Here is a 6273-nt window from a genome sequence, read left to right as displayed (position 1 = left end):
ATTATTACTTTAAGGAACTATGTACTTGTTTTATATCGAGGGGTTACATGTTTTTGATAAGGTTTTCAAAAAACTTTATTTTATAGGCCCACTTAGTCTTGTTTTTCTCCCTTTCAGGACATAGAAATTGAGCTCGTGGGAGAACGAGGATTCAGTGGAAATAGCTGACAATAATACAGTCAAAGTGGATTATCTCTGTAATAATAATCATCTTTTATGGTACTGATAGGATTTTGCCCTCCTACGCAAAAAGGGTTGAAAACACCTAAAGTACTTGCAAGAGAAACAAGATTATTGTAATAAAGTTGACTCAAGTAAGGTTGTTCTCCACATGGATTAATTTAAATAGATTCACACGAATCAATTCTCAACTAATTACTTAGAACAAAGTTTGGAAAAAGGTGGTTTAATGACCTAAATTAAGAAAAACGAATGTAATTAAAAAGGTTAACTAAAATCTTCAATTTTAAAGAAGGAAGAAGGAAACAATTTTTTAGAATTCAAAGTGAGAAAGTACTAGGGTTCCGTCATCACTCTAACAATCCTATGTAGTTCTTCTATTTACTTATGAATTTCACATGCATATTTTGAAAGTTAGGTTTTCCTAAAGTATATCCTACTTGGAACCTCCAACATAGAACGTATATTTAACAAGCAACCCGCCTGTGGTGTCTAGATCGAATGTGAATATGCAAGACTCATTAAGTTTTGTGAAAACCTTTTGAAAAACCATATAACCCTTAAGACATGTCGTCTATCCTAAGAAGTTACACATATTAACCACAAGAAGCCTTAGTTAATTTTAGGGACAGTCATCTGCCAAAATTGCATCAAATCACTTTTCTAAATATCCTAATGGTCGCGAATCACTAAGACAAATAAATAGTTTAAACCGGTGATTAACAATTCAAAACTTGCATGCATAAATTCATAAGCAATTAAAAAAGAGACATATTCTTGCTAAGGATCATAGCCTCACCCTAGCAAAGAGGATTAGTTAAGCATATTCATAATAAAAATCACAAAGTCTTTATTGAAAAAGAATGAAAACACCTTGAAAGTACAAGTCTTGAAATCTCTAAGCTTTGCCCCAAAATCTTCTCTCCAAAAATCACATCCAAAAAAGAAAAATCTAGGGCCAAAAAGCTTATTTATACTACTCTAATTAAATCCTCCTAGTAAAAGGTCTTATAATAAGACTCGGAAACCAAATAAATTGAAATAAATTAGGAAACATAATCCTAAATTGACTTGGTAAATTCGCCGAAAAACGTAGCTTTCTAGCACTGCGCATTGCTTTTTTATTCCATCACCAGAAAATAACCGCTTGGTAGAAATTGCTGAAATTTTGACACGAACACGCCAAGAGACACACGAACGTCTTGATATTGAATGACTCCAAAATCCATTTGTTTGATCATGTTTCGCTCCAGGAGAAGTTGAATGTCCTATATTGAAAATATAAAGCAAAGTATCAAAATTCTACCAAAATAATTACCAAAACATACTAAGAATGGATGAAATATATAATATGAAATTAGCTCATCAAAATACCCCAAACTTAGCTTTTTACTTGTCCTCAAGCAAAATAAAACTAGAAAACAAAAATAAAAGCTAACGAACTAAAAACTAAAATGAAATTTAACGAAATGACTAAAATTTTCACCTTCAATGTTGCAATCCATAGAACACGTTAAAAATTAGAACATCTTTCCAACAGTTCCAACTAATCCCACCATAGAGTCTAAGACATTTAGAATCAATTAGAAAAGAATTCACAAACGTCCTTTAGTGTAAAGTGAACCAGCGTAGTTAAGGATACTTGACTAAAACTCTTACTTCTCATCCTTTTTATTCAACAATTCACACATACTAACTTGAAACATAACTATCATATTGTTTCTTCTTCTTTTCGATTTCTTTTTCTTTTCGATTTCTTTTTCTTTTCTTTTTTTCCTTTTTCAGTAACAGTAGTGGTCGTGCAATGTCGATTCACTTAAGTTTTCGATCCAACCCATGTAGCGAGCTTTAAGTCCATGACCCCCAAACCACAGGGGCTTTAGGGCACTAGGTGTAGAACACCCCTAAGGACTTACTAACTCGAGCTGAAAAGGCTACGAAACCAACTAACCACCCTGCCCCATGCCAAACTCTACCATTTGACGCGAGAATCACTGCTGATTAGGCAGGACTGGCCTGGTTACTAAGTAAAGGCTTTGGTGGGACAATTATTACTTTATTTGTAACAAGAACTAAACTTTACTTTATTTAGAACAAAAATTAAAAATTAACTTAGACGAAACGTAATTGTTTCAATCTCATTCCCCACAAACCGTGTTGATGTGAATGTGCAAAGTTTCAAAGTATAACTTATGAATTAGTGTCTAAGCAACGATAAATATAAAATACTCTAATGTGGGATTAACCTTCACCATGTCCATTTGTTCTAACATTTAAAATAGACTATGGACATTAACTTAAAAAGAATGAAAATTTTTAACTTGACACAAAAATTAAAATCCTAAAATTTTACTTTTCCATCCCCAAACTTAAATCACACATTGTCCTCAAAGTGTGGAAAATAAATAGAAACTGAATAACAAAAAGAAAAATTGTAAAAGAGAAAACGAAAGCCTAAGATAAAAAAACTAGAAGAAAGGAAAAGCGTAAAAGTAACAAATAAATTAAAATAAATAAATAATAAAACAAAAAGAGAAGAGGAAAAAAAAAGGAAAGGGATCACCTGGATTCGAAAGCAGGACCTGGAGCCATGAGAGAGGCGCTGGGGTTGAAACCATGACCTGCTAGAAGCCCATGCACGTAGCACGTGCACCTCACACACACACCAAAACCCTAGCACCGGCGTGTGAAAAACTTTGGATTCCCTATGTCTCACTTCTAAGAGCAGTTCCACCCCTAACACAAATGCGTAAGCACTCAACGCATTTATCCATTCAGTGAACAGTGATAGAACCCAATGAACAGTAATAGGACAAATGCATCTCTACTCCTAAAACTAAATAGCCTAGTCAATTTTATTAAATATTATTAATTTTTATTATAAAATAATAATTTGATTTATTAAAATATTATCAATTTTTTTAAACCCCATTTAATCCACCGCTCCCCCTCAAAACCTCACCATGTCGTGCCACTCCCTAAGTACCAACCAACCACCTCAACAAGGTGTTCGTGGCCGTCGGATTTCCGAAGTGGGACCCGGACAAGATCCGGATGGCGTTGGAGCACACGAACTCGCTGCTGTGGATGGAGTACAGGAAGACAAAGTGGTTGGTGGGGTTCACGAGGTCGACGGGAGACGACCTCCAGTTCAAAAAAAATTTGAACTTCCCTTTGATGCCACACTGGCGTCAACATGGCGTCATACGGGCCGGTCCATGCCTCTGTCTATTTTGGGCTAGCCTAGAGACCAGCTTGGGTTGGGTGCCAGGCCATTATTTTGGCTGGGTGCCAGCCTATCAGTTCCCATGTGGAACTGCTCTAAGAGCAAGTCCACCGGGGCTTGCTTTGCCCAGGACCCAACACAAAAAACAGATTGGCCCTCAGTCAATTTGCTCCAGCCCACAAAGTTGCCTGGCACCCAACCCATGCCAGGCAACAGACCAGCCTAATTTTGACAGACCCAAGAGCCGGCCTATTTGGCTGGCGCGTGCACGACACTCGCGCCCAGGGCGAGTAGCTGACAAGCTTGCAGAGGGCTGTCAGCCCACTTGTGCTCCGGAGTGACGCGGCATGCTTATAGCCATTGGATTTCCAACGACTAGTTTTTCTAGACCGTTGGATTTCCAACGGTAAAAAAAATTTAAATTTGACTTTTAAAATGGACTGTTCGATCATAGATCAACGGTCCACGTTAATTAACTAAATTAAAATTTATTAAAAAATATAGAAAAATTATTAAAAAATACAGAAAATTAAAATTTTTTTTCTATAAATACCTAACCCTCATCTTCCACCTTACACCACATTTCAATATTTTCTACACTTTCTACCAAAGCTTTCATATACTTTTTGTGTGAAAAAAAATACCAAAAAACTTGTGGTTGAAGAATAAAGAGTATTTGATGAGTTTATGTAGTTTCATTTTAGTGTGTTTTTTTTATAGTTTATTTGATGAGTTTATGTAATTTTATTTTAGTGTGTTTTTTTTTAAAGTTTATTTGATGAGTATGTAATTTTATTTTAGTGTGTATTTTTTTTTAAGTTTATTTGAAATTTTATCCGAAATTGGTTAAAAATCTTTTTCGAAATAAACTAAAAAAAAAAAAAACATACCAAATAAATGCGCTGGGTGCCAGCGCATTTTTTTAGGGGTGGAGATGCTTTAGCCTATTACTGTTCACTCCAGTCTATCATTGTTCACTTGAGTGGATAAATGCGCTGGATGTTGGCGCAAAGTCCTTAGGGGTGGACTTGCTCTAACCTTGAGCTCAGAGGCAAACGACTCTCCCTCTCTCTATTTCAAAACAGCCTTCTTTCTCATTTCTGATTATATGTAGAAATCCGAGGCCTTTCTCTCTCTCCCTCTCTCTCTCTATACATTTTAGAAACCCTAAGCCTCCGTATATCTAGAATATAAGAAAAGCCTCATTTCTCTTAGCCATTTCTCTTTCGAATAGCAGAAACCCAGCCGCACCTCAATACTCTTTCTTCTCGACATAACCCAAACCAACGAGGCCCTACCATGGAAATGGTGGCACATTGAAGCTCCAATCTGCCCATAGAGGTAAACATCGCCCCAAACATTCTTGAATAGGTCTCCATTTGGTGATATTGAGACAAAAAAAAAAAAAAAAAAAACTAAAAAACTAACACAAGTTTGTCTGATTTGTGTACAAGGTTTTGGATCTGCGGAAGAAATAATGGGAAAATGAAGAACAACTCTCGAACATCTCAGATCCGAAACAAAAAAGGTAAAATTTCTAGACCCCACAGCTGATCTAAAACTACATGTCTTAGATAAAATTTACCCTGCATGTGCTTGTCTGGAGTCGAAAAATCTGTCTCTTGATACATGTACAATGGCTGCAGATTCCTCCAAAAAGAATGTAGAGGTTCAACAGTCACGGTGCTCGTCCCCAACCGTCCAATCTCAGCTGATCTACAAGAAAGGTAATAGATGTTTTTTTTATTTTTGTGTGGTTCCCTTTACTGGTGTGAGCTCAGCATGCACTAGATCTGTCCATATATGAATGTGAGTCCTTTATTTCTGGTTGTGAGCAGAATAATGGTTGATCTGAGCATTCACAATGGGAATGACAAAGAATGGTTTGTGTAAAGCACAGTTCCAAGCAAACAAAAGGTAAGAACGCTTGTTTGTACATGCTTTAGGTTTTAGCTTCAAAAATATTGCTACGGAGCACTGCATGTCTCATATTTCTACATTGTTCAGGTAGGACACTTGGACCTAGGATATATCCGGGAGAAAGGAATGTGACAGATCCAAAGGCAAACAAAGTAGCAACTGATACATCCTCGGATCTGAAAGGTATCCACTCATCTATGCTGGATTTTGCTGGATTTGTAAACTTTTGTAAATGAGTGTGGCATGCATGTATTATCTGGATCAACCCTGAACGTATATGTGGACCATTTGGACTTGAACCGTGCGGTGGACAGATAAATAACCAACCCCCAAACTCAAATAGTGGCATACATGGCATCTTCGACTGTAAAAGTTAGAGATCTTCGTATATTCATTTTGATGGTTTGCGTGCATATCCATTTGCGAGCCGAGGGACAAAAGAACAACAGCCGACCTGGAATGGACAAAAACAGCAAAAGCTTTCGAGGGCCCAGATCTGTGCATCTGGGAGGTAAAATTCCATATCCTTGCAAGTTTATTTATTGAAGATTTGGTAAGAAGAGCTATACTCAATTCTGTGGTGTATGGACCTCTGAGTGTAACTGTGTTCATCCATGCATCGCAAAACTAAGATGCATAAAATAACTGCTCAAAATTATGCTTGGGTACTGGATTTGCAACAACTACCCCAAAACTTGCATCTTTAAATTAGCTCCAATTAATTGCTTTAAATTCCAGCATAGTATGTGTGGTTGATGTGAATGTAGACTTGCTACTGGGTGCATGATTCCAGTATAGGATAATCTGCCGCTAGTTTCCTTTTGCAACCTATTAACCAATATTCGCGAAAATTAAAACAGAGCTAAAATAAACTAGGTAAATAAAGAAAGCAACATATTTTTGGATTTTTCAAAGTTTTTGTTATTATTATTATTATTATTATTTTG

At 36.5% G+C, this 6273-nt stretch overlaps 1 long non-coding RNA gene across 1 annotated transcript; it reads left to right on the top strand.

Moving 5' to 3' along the window:
• The first annotated feature begins 4640 nt into the window (after positions 1 to 4640).
• Positions 4641 to 5468, top strand: LOC126633587 (uncharacterized). Its single transcript, XR_007627094.1, has 5 exons — positions 4641 to 4747; positions 4861 to 4934; positions 5053 to 5133; positions 5245 to 5323; positions 5414 to 5468. It is a non-coding gene; the product is annotated as an uncharacterized LOC126633587 (long non-coding RNA).
• The last annotated feature ends 805 nt before the right edge of the window (positions 5469 to 6273 follow it).

This window comes from Malus sylvestris, chromosome 8 (genome assembly GCF_916048215.2).
Source record: "Malus sylvestris chromosome 8, drMalSylv7.2, whole genome shotgun sequence".
NCBI classification, from domain to species: Eukaryota; Viridiplantae; Streptophyta; class Magnoliopsida; order Rosales; family Rosaceae; genus Malus; species Malus sylvestris.
Note: the sequence above shows the minus strand (reverse complement) of the source record. Positions and strands in the feature narration are given on the sequence as shown.